The following is a 16075-nucleotide window of genomic DNA, read 5'->3' on the forward strand; positions in this document are numbered from 1 at the left end:
GTTTACTGTCGTTCTGAATTTATATTCACTATTCAGAAGTGTTAGCAATAGAACCTGGTACATTGATCACTGCACCAAAATATAACATGGGTTTAAGATGACAATTTCATGGAAATCCAGTTATTAAGTCAGATTTATTAAAAGCACACCAAGAGAAAAAGGTTTTATAATGATTGTAGAAAAATCTTAATCTATTTGTGTTAATAATTAGTTTTAGGTAGTATTTCAGTAATCCAGGGAGGCAAACTATTTTAAGAAAAAAACATGTTTTAGTCTACATATAAAAATGCTAGGACCTCATATATTGACAATGATGGAGAATATTTCTAGATGGAATATAATTGATTTCATAATAGAGAGGTAAAATATATATGGAGAGATGCTTCTTTCTCTATTTCATCATCAATTGATCTTTGATTTTCAATTTTTTACTTAAATCTCTATGGATTAAAAGACAATTTGAACTTTTATCCCACTTCCTTTCCAATGTGTGCAGAAACTCACAGCTATGATAGTATTCATTGAAATTGCTTCTTCCTTTCAGCTAAATACTCATTTTGCCTATATTTTTGAACACCCACAGAATCATTACAATCTAGTGTGTATGCTTCGGTTAGTGACTAGCATAGCTATCCTCCTAACTTACTGAACTAGCTTTCAAGAAACCATCCTATTTTTCTTTACAACATGTATACTCTTGAGGCAATGACTTTTTAAATTTATTTTCTAAGCTTTGTCCAGAGTCTTAATCTTATCATATCAAAGAAAATAGATCCAATTATCTTTTTTCACTCCAGTCTTTCTCAATAGATACCTGGAAATTTATGATTCCATAATTGATTAGGCTCAACTGCATATCAAAACCTAATAAAATAATGAAAGCTACATTTATATAATGTTAGATAGTTCTCAGAACATCTTCAAAAATTTTATTTGATTTCACAAAAGCCTTTGAGGTGAGAAGGGCAGATAGAATCATCATGTTATAAATGAGTAGAATTAAATCACTATGTTAGCACAGCTGATGCAATAGCAGAATTGGAACCAGAAGCCAGTTCTCAAATCCTTGTCTGTAGTTCTCTCTTAGCACTGTCTATGTGTGGAGAACTGTGTAAATATCTCTCATGTCCTACTTTGATAGGTTTATACATTTAGTAGTGAGATACAAGGATGCTTGGTATTACTTAAATAAATTGATAAAGATTTTGTCTTCTGAAGTTGGTGATACACAAGAAATGAAAACTAATTAATCTTTCCCCAATCTAATTACTGTTTCAAACAGCAAAACTAATGAAAATATTTATTTTTGAATTATAAATATTTAGTACTAGAGGCCGGATGCACGAAATTCGTGCAAGGGGAGCCCTCGCAGCCGCAGCCCAGGCTTCATCTGGAAGGTTGTCCAGAATGACATTGGAAGGTTGTTTGACTGTCCAGTCTAATTAGCATATTAGGCTTTTATTATTATAGATAAGGTCTTATTCTCTAAGTTCCAGTTTTGCAGTTAGTTTCAAGATACTAAATCAATGTTATAAAAGGTTCACATTACTGAGAAAATATACTTCAAGGAAGAAATACTTCCACCCAACATTTTACATTTTACTACTTTAAATATTTAAACATTATTCACAAGTATATTATGCGTCATGCATCCCACATGCCTTTTCATGCAAGTTTGGTATGAGTATTACAAAAAAAATGACACTTGAGTATTAACATGGTCAGAAAATGACAAACTGAGCCCAAATGGGAAATCAGTAGTAGATGCACAGCTTTCTCATACAAGTGCAGTCGGGGATCATACAAAATGCAGGGGTCCAGTCAGCAAGAGACCCATGGAGACCATCTCAATCAGAAATGGATGAGACTCAGAAAATCCACCTGGTGGAAAAAAAACAATAGTTTCCCATCATCTTGTAAGTCCAGACAAGCACTAGTTGAGGCCAATTGTTCATATTTAAATCTGATTCTAGGGAACAAAAAGCCTCCAAAAGAGAGTTCAATTTGGCTCTCAGTCCCCTAACTCAATGGGAGTTTATCAGGCCAACAGGATGGAGAACTGCACAATTATCCAGTGAATTGGTCTTCATCAAGAGAGTCAATCTGGATAATTGAGGCTTTGTGATCCACTTCCACTTGAATTGTCCTGAGCTCATCCAAAGCAATATGTAATTATGCAACTTGCTGCTTTAACTCCTAGTCATGAATTCATTGCTAAATGTGCATTAAGAATGTGGGATTATATTAATATAAGATGATTATAGAGATCCTGAAAGTTAACTTCTTTTGTGATTTTTTTTTCTGAGATTATAGTTTCACACTGTGTTTTATCTTTGTCTACATTAAGGAAGAAACTCAAATGTTAATTAAGGACTTAAAATTGAACTAAACCAACCTTCCTACCAAATATATCCAGATTGATTTTACATTTCTATGATGCATTGAATTGGTCATATATCAAATATAAAAATGAAAAGATATTTAGTTCAATAGACATCACAGATCCCTCAAAAATTGAATTCAGAAATGATTTATTAGCCTTGTGTATATATGGCCTTTATCATATTTATGTGGCATGTCCTTAAAATTTTCCCCAAAAATAGCTTAGCATTTCTCCTCAGGAAAAGTAGAAGCAGAGCAAATGAGGAATAAAAGTGTAGTATTCATTTTGGATGAGTCAGAAGTCAACACTCCATAATAAAGACTACTTTATGCTATTGCTCTCTGGAAAGAAAGAAAGAAGTGTTCAGAAGATATCCCATTGAGAATCTGTCTCTACAGATTTCATGATACACTGCACACTTTATTATTTCTTCAGGCTTTCTTTTGTATACAAGTATTAAATACCTCAAACCTGGATGTGAACCATTTAATTACTAAGATCAGAAAATGTTAGTTTGTATTATTATTGTTAATGAAATAGATTATTTGATGCTGTAATAAAAAATTTTAGAAGAATTTTAATCTAATTGAGTCAATTATTTCTTTACAATTCATGTTCTTGTTATGGTTCAACAAACCTTGAGCACCTGACATGTATTAGGTAGGCCCAGTAATAGGTGATTTCGATGTGAAAATGAGTAAGATGTGGTCCCTCACCCTACTCAGGAAACAACACACCCATACCATTTTTTCATTGTAAAGTGTTTTTTAAATTTCTTATTGAAGTATAGTTGACATATTATATTCGTTTCAGTTATACAACATAGTGTTTTGACATTTATATACCTCACAATACAGTACAATGGTAGTTTACTTACACAAGCTGCAAACAGAGGATGCATGAGGGGCAATAACCCTGTTAGAGGTGGGGATAGAGAAAGACCACAGATTTCAGGAAGCCTCCTTAGAAGAGATAAAGCCTGAGACTTGTCTTGAAGCACAAATCACCATTTTTCAACAAACATAAGTGCATAACTGGCACTTGCATGAGCCTGAGAAGGACTGCCTTCAATTTTGCACCCTGCCCACTTCTTTTGCCTCACCCTACTTCAGAGGCTCAGAAAGAAGGAATCACTTTACAGCACCATCTTGAGTCTTCTGCTTAAAAAAAGATTTCATAGGAATTATAGAAACTGGCTAATTCCCAAACATACATTCCTGAATGACTTGGTTTGTTTTATGTTTGATACAGTAGTTATACTCCCTGGAAAATGTAGGCTTGTAATGCTTGATTTCTTTTTGCTCCATGATCTTATATAAATACTAGTGACCCAGTGCACAGATTCATGCACATTGGAAGGAAATTAATTAGAAGAATTTTTTTTTAATATCGCTATTATTCGGCCTTCTATAATAGAAGTGTCAATCAAATTCACAATCGACAATGACAGCTTTATATGTATCGTGCATGCATGAGTCAACGTTTATTTTTAAATTGCCAGTGCGGCTCATATGTAGCGGCCGGACAGTCGGATGTACGTACAGTCAGCCACTTAGCCTTTTATAAATACAGATACATGCTGGGGATCCTCCTCCCAATCATTTTTGGAACCCAATCTTTCTTCTGATTTTTAGAAAAAGGGACTTGCATATATTGATTGCTAGTCTCATAAATGGAATTTCTAAAATCTAAAAATTGGTCATTCCTTTGGAGATCATATAATTTATCATCCAAACCAGAACACTTTTGAAAATGAAAGAAAACACTATTTATAATTTTGCTGCAAGGACAGACATAAACTCACACTGTCCTGGCCAAACCAGAACACCCAGTTACCCTAATCAATCCTATAATTATCATACATTTGAGAATTATGAGAAACTCAGCAGCATTTTTAAAATCAAAGGAAGTTTCATTCTCAACACATCACCCTAAGAGGCCTAGGATCAAGCGAAGACTTTCTCTTGTGTTGGCCTCAAACAGCATGAATTTTCGGTAGTGTCTGTCTCTGTACTGTTTCCCCAGATAAGAATCATGACCACAAGCTTGGATATATTTTGATTGTCTCTCCTCAACCACTCTTGTGAATCAACATGAGGTAGACTGGAGGAATTAACCTTACAGGAACAGACACATCTGAGCAGGTCATATAAGACATGCTGTGGAGGGCTGCTTTTGCTTAGCCTGCTGTGGAGTATTGAGTCTGAGCTACTCACTTTCTTCACAAATTATTTTTTTCATTTGTCACTCTGACCCCTCTCAGCTGGGTCGTTTTGTGGAAGATGTTCAAGTTAAAAATAAAATCGCGTTGCTTATATAAGAAAGAAAACAAACGTGAGGGAACAAAACAAACCCCAACCTAAAAATGGATTATTTGAAGTATCTGTGCCTTTTCTTCCTTCAGTATCTTGAGATATTTAAAGGACAAAGTGGGGTCAAAGATGAGTACATTCTTTAAAAAAGAAGCAATTTAGATTGTACTTTGAGACTGCTTCTTGCTACTTCTCTCTTTTTTACCCATTGACTTCCTCTTTGATATTTGTCTTCAATCTTCAGTCAATCACTCCCTCCTGATAATAAGGCAACTCAAGCTGATACAGAGAGCTCTAATATTGACTATGAGATATTTTCCTCCTTTATTTCCAGAGGAACATAGAAGTAATGTGCCTCATAAGTCATTAGGATTTCCCTTCTGCTTCCCAAAGGACTCACTCTGCCAGCTTTACCCTGTGGTTAAATTATTGCCTGCAGGACACCTACATTTTACTACAGTGGTTTAATGCTGAATTAATGCTATTCAGAACCTCAGATTCTTCACCAACAGGGGAAATAAGAATAAATTAGGCAGACTTTATGTCATCAAAGAAGTTTAATAAAATCACTTCAAAGAACAAATATCAAAATCAGGGGTTCCTATTTTCTGGACTTTCACTGCTACGAAGCAGGAAAATCCCATCATACAATATGTTAGCTAGATATGAAAGTAAGAGTCTAATCGTTCTCAACATTGCCCCAGGGAGACAATCCATCAAAGGCCAGACTGTGGAAGCACAGTCACCATTTGCTGTGCCAAATATTATCAGCTACCATCATTTCACTCTGTAAAAATCACCTATGCTTACGCGTTTTTGTGCCAATTGTCTGACAGCTACAATATCCATGCTATTTATAACAATAGTGCATCATTAGCTGATTGTTGGAAGGATCCTAGTAAAAAAAATATATATTTTCTCCTTCTCAAAATCTGCTATAGAAAGTAACCATGGAACTCAAGTTTGCAAATTGAGTTTTGCTTAACCAATCTTTTTTCTTTATGTCCTCTTAGTTTATATGAATTTTACTTTTTAAATAAGTAGAACGTTAACATAATTCAGAAATCAAAAGAATATAAAAATATGTACAATAAGATTCCCCTCCCACCTTGACCACCCATGCAATCCCCATTCCTTCCCTACACACAGTGACCACAGTCATTACTTTTGTATATATCTCTCCTGCATCATATTATGCCTATACAAGCAATTGAAAAATATATGCTTAATTATTCACTCTTTTTTAAAATACATTTTTACTGATTTTTTAGAGAGAGAGGATAGGAGAGGGACAAAGATAGAAACATCGATGATAGAGAAACATCGACTGGCTGCCTCCTGCATGCCCGCAAGCCCACAACCCAGGCATATGCCCTGACCAGGAATTGAACCAGCAACCTCTTAGTGCATGGGATGATACTCAACCCACTGAACCATGCCAGCTGGGTTCACTTTTTTAAAAAAAAACTTAAAATGCAGATTTTACTTGCTTAGTGGGTTATTAATTGGTTCTATAATTTTTGTCTTTCCAAATTCATCAATCGCTGATTTTCATCTTTCTTTATTCTTTCTTTTTAGTTTTCATCAGATTATTTAGCTATCCTCTTTCTTACTTCCTGAGTTGAAGGCTATGGCAGAACTATAAAATGCTCACCATATTCTTCCTGAACACCTACTTCCACTCTGCATTCCTGGGCCTCCCTTATAGTTAGGCACGGCCAAGGGAGTGTTTTCTAGCCAATGGGATATGAAGGAAATTGATGTGACCTTTCTCTGGGGCTGGCGTTTAGGAAGAGTTTGCCTCTTCTCTGTAGTTCTCTCTATTTTTTGGCTGAGGATAAAACCCTAGGAGATGAGAGACCACAAGATCAAAGGAACCGGGGAGCCTGAATTTCTGCATTTAGAAGAGCCCCCAATGATCGGTAGCATCGACCTTGTTCTATTACATGAGTGAAAAATAAACTTTTGTTACTTGACTCATTTTCTATTTTGTGTTGCATGTTACGGTAAACAGTATGCTTAGTTTTTTTACTATTTAGAGAGTGTAGTATATTTGATGAATTGGTTATCATCCTACATAATAAAAGCCTAATATGCTAAGTGTCCGGTCATCTGGTCAGCCATTCAACCAATCAAAGCATAATATGTCAATGATATGCTAAGGAGGCTCAACCACTCTCTATGACGTGCACTGACCACAAGGGGGCAGACACTCTGACTGATTGATTAGCTTGCTGCTGGGGTCTGGCTGATTGGGACTGAGCGAGATGGGACGGACATGCCCTGGAGCCCTCCTGCAGTCCCTCCCTAGCTGGCCAACCTCCCACATCTCTCTCCGGCCCTGATTGTGCACTGGTGAGGTCCCTCAGCCTGGCCTGCACCCTCTCACAATCTGGGCTGAGAGACCCCCCACCACCCAAGTGCACAAATTTCGTGCACCAGGCCTCTATTTGTAATTAAAGTCTATGCATACTCATAGTGCTCTTTTGGAGTAACTATTTGCTCTCTATTATGAACAATGATAAATTTGCATTTTTCTTTTCCTCTCTTTTTACTACATAATATTGTTCAATAGTGTTATGTATTTTCCTTTGGCTTTTATGTATGCTATTCTTACCACATTTTACTGACTGGAAGAAGCACACTTTCTTCACATATTAATTTCTCTAACTTTGAATTGTATCTTACAATCAAGGATTAATTAGAACTATACTAATTGGAGGTGTGTTTTTTCTTACTCAGTGGTAGTTCTCAAAATAGAGCATTTTACAATTGAGAGTGCCTTAGATATGATTTGAACTACATGAAATCTCTGATATTCACCTGTTTGGGGATTATAACATGACAATGGCAGTTCCATGTAGTCCAACATAATATGTTTTCCAACTTTAAATAAAAATTTGACTCTCGGTTACCACAAATGAAGCCATTATCAAACACAGCTCTTCCCACCTTCTTTCACCCTTCCTCTCCCAAAGCTTTTATGGGAAATCATTCTTCCTGTTATAACAAATGAGATTTATTTCCATACCATCACTCTAATCCCCACATTGTTTTTCACCTTTGTTCTAGAGTTAGATATAGTCAGTGATCACATCCCATCTTTTAAAAAATGTATATTTTTATTGACTTCAGAGAGGAAGGGAGAGATAGAAACATCAATGATGAGAAGGAATCATTGATCGGCTGCCTCCTGCACACCCCACACTGGGTATTGAGCCCGCAACCCAGGCATGTGCCTTGACCAGGAATCAACCCTGACCTCCTAGTTCATAGGTCACTAAGCCATGCCAGCTGGGCCACACCCCATCTTTTTGCTACAGTTTCCCAGATGACTCTTGGTCAACCTATCAGATAGCTCTGTAGCCTTTACTCCTCTGTCAGAGAGACACTCCTTCCTGCAAGCACTGTCCACTTCCTCTCCTCAGGGGCAAATAGTCCAGAAAGGCTTTGGTTTCAGCAACAGTGTTAAAATAAATGCAAAGCTTTTGCCACTTGAGAAAGTGGCTACTTGATTCCATTTTCTGAAACTGCTTTCCCTTCGGTCTTCTTGCACCTTTCTGTACTTCTTCCCTTTGATTCCTCTTTCAAGGATTCCACCAGATTTCAGATGCTCCTGGCAGCTCCTATATATATTTTGGAGTATGTGCATTATTTCTGTTTACTAGTTTAATTGAAAATAAACATTGCAGGCTTTGGGATTTTTTCCATTCTTCTTATTACTATTATATATGATTTGTAGGAGAAGGATGAAAATGCTGACTTCTACAGCTATGTTCACCCTGGAAGTCAACTTTATTTCAAAGTAGTTATCCAACTGCAGATGTAATGATCCAAATGTGAAAGAAAGTCTTAATATTTAGAAGTAAACTGAATGCACTTGGCCATAATAAATGTAGTTTGGAATAGCAATTCACTTCTAATCAATCTCAAGTGTCTATGTGTTAAAAGTCAATTCTATGTCATATGGATATGTATAACTTGATGCAACATTTGGAAATTAAAGTAGGTTATTTTCCTTGGTATTATTTATTGCTTAAATAAGCAAATCCAAGACACTCTTACATTAAGGGGAAAAGGGTAGTATTATAAAAAGGCACATGTGCCCCAGCTTGTTTTGCTCAGTGGATAGAGTGTTGGCCTGCAGACTGAAGGATCCCGTGTTCGATTGTAGTCAAGGGCACATGTCCGGGTTGCAAACTTGATCCCCAATAGGGGGCGTGAAAGGGGCAGCCGATCAATGATTCTCTCTCATCATTAATGTTTCTATCTCTCCCTCCTTCTCCCTTCCTCTCTGAAATCAATAAAAAAAAGATATTTTAAAAATGTATATTTATAAAAAAAAGGCCCATGTATTTTCTCATATGCTTAGTAAGTCTCTAAGTTGAAATGCCCTCTTAGCTTCTGTAAAAGAGGGTACATCCATACCCATTTTCACTGATTTCTTTCTTTAATCCACCATTTGACATCTGAAACAATATACTTCCAGTTGCTATAAAGGACATTATCTGTACCTTTCCTTTTTTAAATTGCTAATACTCAACTGGAGATAGTCTTAGAGGATATACCCACTTCTCTATTAAATGTGGATCAATATCATTCAAGGTTAAGAGCAAATAAATCAATGCAGAAATAAAATCCTTAAAAACTCCCACAGCATTAATCTTCCCATCATTTAATATATTCCTGGGAAATGATCCATGAACAGTAAAATCAAAATAAAACACACAAAATTGAGAGATCTTAATTTTAAAAAAATAGTTTTATACAATTTTATATTCAAAGAATTATTTTTGCTAGTAGAATGCAGAAATACTGGCTCATTCTTCAGTTCCATGGCCTAAACTATTAAAATGCTCCTTGTTGTCACATTTTCATAACTTAGCTCCACTATGTAAATGTGATATTTATATTGGTAATACATTGTAGATTCTAAGAGAAATTCCCAACACTCTTAAAAAAAGAGATTAAAACAAATATACTACTGTGGAGGAGTTTCTTCTCAGAAGCTAATTTTTATTGCTTTTGGCAGAATAATGCAGCTACTTGACCAAAGAATAGTTATCATTTCAAGAGAGCATACGTCTTCAGGAGGAGTACATAAAGATTACTGAGAGAAGGCCCACCTGAGCGGTGAGGAAGACTTGTAAAATTAATTCACGGATGATAAAAGTGACTTAAACTGGCTGCACAGTCTGTACTAGCCCACGGATGACAGAGAAGTGGCTTGCAAGATACCAACTACCCTTTCCATGGTCCTGGCAGACTTAGTTAATTGATGACTGAGGCCTCAGAACCTTTTTCAATATGGCATTGCTTGTAGCCACCTCTAAGCAATCAGACTTGAGTTCACATGGAACCTACTCCCCAATCCCATCTGGTGTGGTGCCAACCACCTTTTTCCTAAACAAGTCACACCCTGCTACTTTTTGAAAGACATACTTTAGAGCCTCATTAGACTTGTTTAGGGGTAAGAACTTAAAGATACATAATGAGCTTTTGGATACACGATTCCTTGAGCTGTAAAGTCTGGGTTGACTTCAGTTTGTCAAAACCACTGTCAGGTGCCAGACAGATTCCCAGGCATTGCTGCCTTGGAGTTTTGCCAAGACTTTAGATGGGGTGTCAGACCTGACAAGAGGTGAGGATGAGAAACACCTTCATTTGTGCCACATCCATCAAGTTGACTCCTGAGGTGTGTTTGGATTATGGCAGCCTAGTGCTAGGCCTGAGGGTACAGCTCGGTGACTTGAGGAGCACTTCTGCACAGACTTGATGTCCCGAGACTACAGGTGCATTGTGGAGCCACGAGGAGCTGAACGTGTGCACTGGTCATGAGTGGGAAAAACTATGCGATGTATTTGGGTTCAAATCCTTCTGCTACTATGTGTGAATTTTAATACTTAACTTCTTATCACTCTGGGTATTCTCTTCTAAACATGGTGATAAAATGTTCCTCAGAGCCTTTATATCAGGATTGAATGACATAATACATGTCAAAATGTCTGGTAATAACAAACCCTCAACATATCTTAATTTTCTTTCACATTTACATTTTGGGTGAAGAGTGAGGAGAAATCACAACTTTCTATTATGCTTCCATCCAAGAATTTCCAATCTAGCCCTCTTCAAAAGGTCTGAACTTGTGGCCAAATGACATAAGATAAAATAATGGCAAATAATAATAGCACCTACTGAGCACTTACTGTGTGCCAGGGGGGAAAAATGTACTTAATCCTCACAATAAAAATTGGGTGAGTTTATTAACTTCATTTTACAGATGAAGACACTAAGGAGAAATAAAGGGAAAATATGCTTCCCATGATCTTAGGACTTGTAAGTAAAAAGTCGTGATTTGAATCCAGAGTCTGTCTCTTCTAGCTCAATCATTATAATTCTTAATCACTTTACATGGCTGGTTACACTCCTTCCTTCCCAAACTAAAAATATTTAACATCATTGTTTCTATAAATGTCCTGACTTTGTAAGAAAATTGTAGTTTCAGTAAAGGAAGGGATTCCCACTATGACTGTGACTATGACCGTGACCGTGACAGGGCTGTGGCTGTGGCTGTAACTATGACTATAACTATTGCTATTGTTACTTACACTATTAGAATATAACCAAGACCAATAGAAAGATCTGAAACAGAATATGTCTCCAGAGGTCAAGTTTATTTCTGCCTCCAAAACCAAGGCAAGTGTTATGGAGACCAAGAAATTTGAGCTGAATCTCAGAATCTCACTTTATCCTTAATGGCTAATAATATTCATTTAGAAATGGAAAAAGAGTTAAGTAGTTGATTATAAAAATCTGCTCTTCTATATTTGGATCAAAGGTTATTGAGCCTTATGCTCACACACACAAAAATTACTTTTGTCATAGTTTAATGGCTTGTAGGTTGCTTGTTTCTGCTTTCTCTCCAGTGATAGCTAGTAAAAGTCAAAGACAAAATTCTCCCTGTCTAAGAGTCATTGGAAATAAAACACGAGCCTTTTCCCCATCTTTCTTTTTCTACAATACTAACAAGAGTATGGTCCCATAACACCCAAATGGTTGAATTCTCTCTGTGTTTTATTCTCAGAGAAAGTAAAAAAAAAAGTAAAAATTATAAGTTCCATGAATATTTTAAGACTTCTTCCATAAACCTGGAAAAGGATTTTTATGGACTTCTACCCATGTTTGTCTATTCTCAATACATCAGATTATGGTGTGAATCTCTCATAATCGTATTTTTTCAATTTCCTGAAATAAAGGGCTTGAATTTTGTTTGCCCAAGGATTTTGTTTTAAATCCAGAGTTACAGTTTTTGTTTTAAAGCTGAAGTTACAACATTGGGGCGGGGGGCGGGGACAGAGACATGTTGCTCTGTTATAATTCAAATAATAGGGTACAGCTGAGTGTACCATGAACATTTAATATTCTTAGTAATATGACTATGAGCCTTGCAGTAGCTACATACTGTCATTCCCAAAGCATACAGTATTTATACCATACCCAGCCTCCCAGCATGAGAACCTCATGACCTACTGCACATGAACTTATTTTTCATTTGTTTTAGTTTTACTTAAAAGGAAAAAAAAATGTTGAACATTATAGTACATTCAGTTGTTGAGACAGCTATTCTATTCTGATGTTTTGACATGTACAATCTGTAAAATCTTTTTTTTATTGCACAGGAAATAAATCAGCCTTGTCAGAAAATTATTGTTCTAGTTGTTCTAACTCCTTTATACTCACTTTATAGACCAGTTAATTCCTCTTAATAATTCTACTCAGGCTCTCACTGCTGGTTTTGATATTGCTACTGCTGCAACTCCAGCTCCTTAAATATAATCAATAGCTGAATAGCCCCAAATTAAATCATTTAATGGATTTCTGGTTGAGTTCATTTGGGTCACTGGTTCTCCACTCCTGCTGGCAGCCAGCATGATTTTATATCCCTCTATTGTCATAACAATACACATTTCCACTTCGTTGCTATCCTACAGGGTATCATACTAGGAGCCAGTTTTGCTGTGTTTTCTGGAACTATGCAAAGAAGTTGGATACCAGCTATGGTCAAAGACACCTGGAGAAATGTTGGTAAAAAAAAAATGCATTGTTTTCTTCCTCCAGACAGAGCTATTCTAAGAAACTGCTATTAACCTACAGGCATATACACTGTCTCCTTCAATGTAAGCCTCACAGTAAGAATGGATGTATAAAGCAGAGGCACTATGAAGACTTGCAGCCTCAATCGAGTATTGTCTAACCCTTAATGCTGAACAGCAGATGTCTGCTGACATATTTGGTATGCAAGAGTAGCTAGAATAGAAATATGTCAGATAATATTACTAGTCACACACATAAGCAAATTCAAACTGAAGGTTCATAACTACTTATTTGGTCATTAAATTTTATGTGTTCAGAGGAAACTTCATGTTCATGAAATGGCAGTTTTAATCCCTTATGTTTCAGACTATTCTTTGTAAGTAATCTGACCTAAAGAGAAAGGAGTCAATTAAATGGTAACTTTTAACCTCTAGAGCTGATCTCTGACCTATCCGCTCAGATATCTCACAAGGGTTCCACTGTCATCTTGTGAAAAACCTTCTTTCATGAGGCCTAGAAGACGTAAAATAGGCATGTATGTGCACCCTGGATGAACTCAGCATGGCTAACAGACAATCCACAGCCTCGGACCCTGTCTCACCACTCCTCACTAAATGTGCCTGTCAGCACCTGACTTGACCTGCGACCTCTGCCTCTGACCCCAGGGTGACCAATCTCATATTGTCCAGAGATTAAGTAAGACCCTTTCACCCTCCTGGGTAGAGGTGGGAAGGACAAAAAGGACTCAGAGTAGTCAATCTCTATCAGAAAGGAAATGTTTGCTCATTCAATAAAACAGTGATTCTCAACTAGGGGCATTTTTGTCTCCTCCCAACACCCTGCCTCCCCCAACGTATATATTAAAGAGGATATTTAGCAATATCTGGAGACATTTTATGTTGTTGTATCTAGGATATAGGTGCCACTAGCCTCTGGGATGTTTGTTAGCAATGCTGCTAAACATACTACAATGCACAGGACAGCATATAACAATGAATCACTCAGCCAAATGTCAATGGTGTTGAAGTTTAGAAACCTTGCAATATTGCTGACCCAGTGCATGAAATACTTTGTGCTAGGCACTGGAACATGCAAGATTAACCTTAGACAAAACTACAAAATAGTCTCATGTTTATTTCTTAGCAGCTTCAGGTTCATTAGGGTAACCTTGTCCAACAAATACCCAATCACCATTGTTCTGAATATCTTCTTCCACAATAACCCAAAGAGTAATATATTTTATTTGTATGGCCTATTTTCTCAGGACTCATATCCTTAGTTCTACAGACAGCTGGAAAGTCTAACCTTATAAATAGTTCTGTATTATTACATTAAACAGTATTTATAAAATTGTGAGATTTTTATGAAGAAAGGCTAAAGACAAAGTAGTATACACATACTTTCAGATGTTTAATATCCTGTTTAATTCACACACACACACACACACACACACACACCACATCTTTCTACCCAAATAATCCATAGTTACCATAATCCCTTGAGGATGTAAAATTCTGATTTTAGGGAAAGAAGACATTTCTCTTTGTTAATAGTTTGGATACAATATATTTCCAAACTTGCTATTTCTTAATTCTTAATTAAAACTCCAACAATTCTGCTCAGACCTCTTAGCCTACTAAACAACCTTGATAAATTTTAAATGACCAAAAGGGCTGTTATATATTTGCTCTCAAGTGTGAGTATATTTAATTAGCTGATTTCAAACAGAACCAACTTGAACTAGGAAAAATAAAGATCATTCTCTCAGTACATATCCTGCCAGGCCTCTCTTGACAATCTCCTCCACACTTAGCCTCAAATGCCATCTAAATTCCACTAATTTACAAATGTATACCATCTGGCCAGACTGTTTCCCTGATCTCCAGAACAATCTACATATGGTCAATTCAACCCCATCATGTAGATGTCTTAAAATCAGTGCAAACTCAATAAATCCAAAACTAAATGCAAAATCCCTGCACTGTATTCCTGACCATCCACAAGGGAAAAAGGCTCCTGTCCATTTGTCATGTCTTACAGTTGTTTCTATCCCACTGAATTGTGTCTGCTTAATCAGTTGTATAAACCAAAAATCTAGAAATAGTTCTTGGGGCTCTCCCCATAAATGAAATCTTTATCACCATATTCTAAAAATTCTCCTCTTGACAATATATTTTCATATCCCACCAGTTCTCATTGTTTCACCTGATACTATGCAAAAGCACTTGCCACCATCTCTTTACTGTGTTGATATCCCCAGCCCACTCTGCTTCTCAGTGCTCTCAGAGAAAGGCCACCTTCCTGCCCACCTCTCTAACCCTGATGGGTGCCTTGGCTTTTTTCTTCTCAAATTGACCATGCTTTTGCTACCATGTGGACATTGTACCTGGTGCTGCTTCTCCTTGCAATGTATTCTGCCCATCACTTTCATAACTTATATACATGATTCAGATTTCAATTAACATGTCCCTTCCTTTGGGTAGTAGGAACATTTTAATGATGTTGATTCTACCAATCCATGAACATAGTATGTTCTGTTTATGTCTTCTTCTATCTCTTTTTTTCAGTTTCCTGTAGTTTTCTGGGTACAGGTCTTTTACCTCCTTATTTAAGTTTATTCCTAGGTATCTTAATTTTTTGGTGCAATGGTAAATGGGATTGTTTTTTTAATCACTCTTTCTGTAAGTTCACTATTGCTGTGTAAAAATGTCATAGAATTCTGGGCATTAATTTTGTATCCTGCTACATTGCCAAATTTATTTATTAAGTCTAATAATTTTTGATAGAGTCGTTAGAGTTTTCTATGTACAGTATCATGTCATCTGTGAATGACAGTTTTACTTTTCTTTTCCAATTTGCATACCTTTTATTTCTTCTTCTTGTCTAATTTCTATGGCTAGCACTTCCAGCAATCTATAGATGTACTCCTCATTAAAATACCAATGGCATATTTCACAGACCTAGAATGAATTCTCCAAAAATTCATCTGGAATAATAATTTAAAAAAAAGACTCAGCAATCCTGAGAAAGAAGAACAAAGTAGGAGGGAATCTCAATACCAGTTATTAAGCTATATTACAAAGCCACTGTTCTCAAGACTGTCTGGTACTGGCACAAGAACAGACATGTAGACCAATGGAATAGAATAGAGAACCCAGAAATCAACCCAAAACATTATGCTCAATTAATATTTGACAAAGGAGGCAAGAGCATACAATGGAATCAAGACAGTCTTTTCAATAAATGGTGTTGGAAAATTGGACAGATACATGCAAAAAAATGAAAC

Source organism: Myotis brandtii, unplaced genomic scaffold (assembly GCF_000412655.1).
Source record: "Myotis brandtii unplaced genomic scaffold, ASM41265v1 scaffold115, whole genome shotgun sequence".
Lineage (NCBI taxonomy): Eukaryota > Metazoa > Chordata > Mammalia > Chiroptera > Vespertilionidae > Myotis > Myotis brandtii.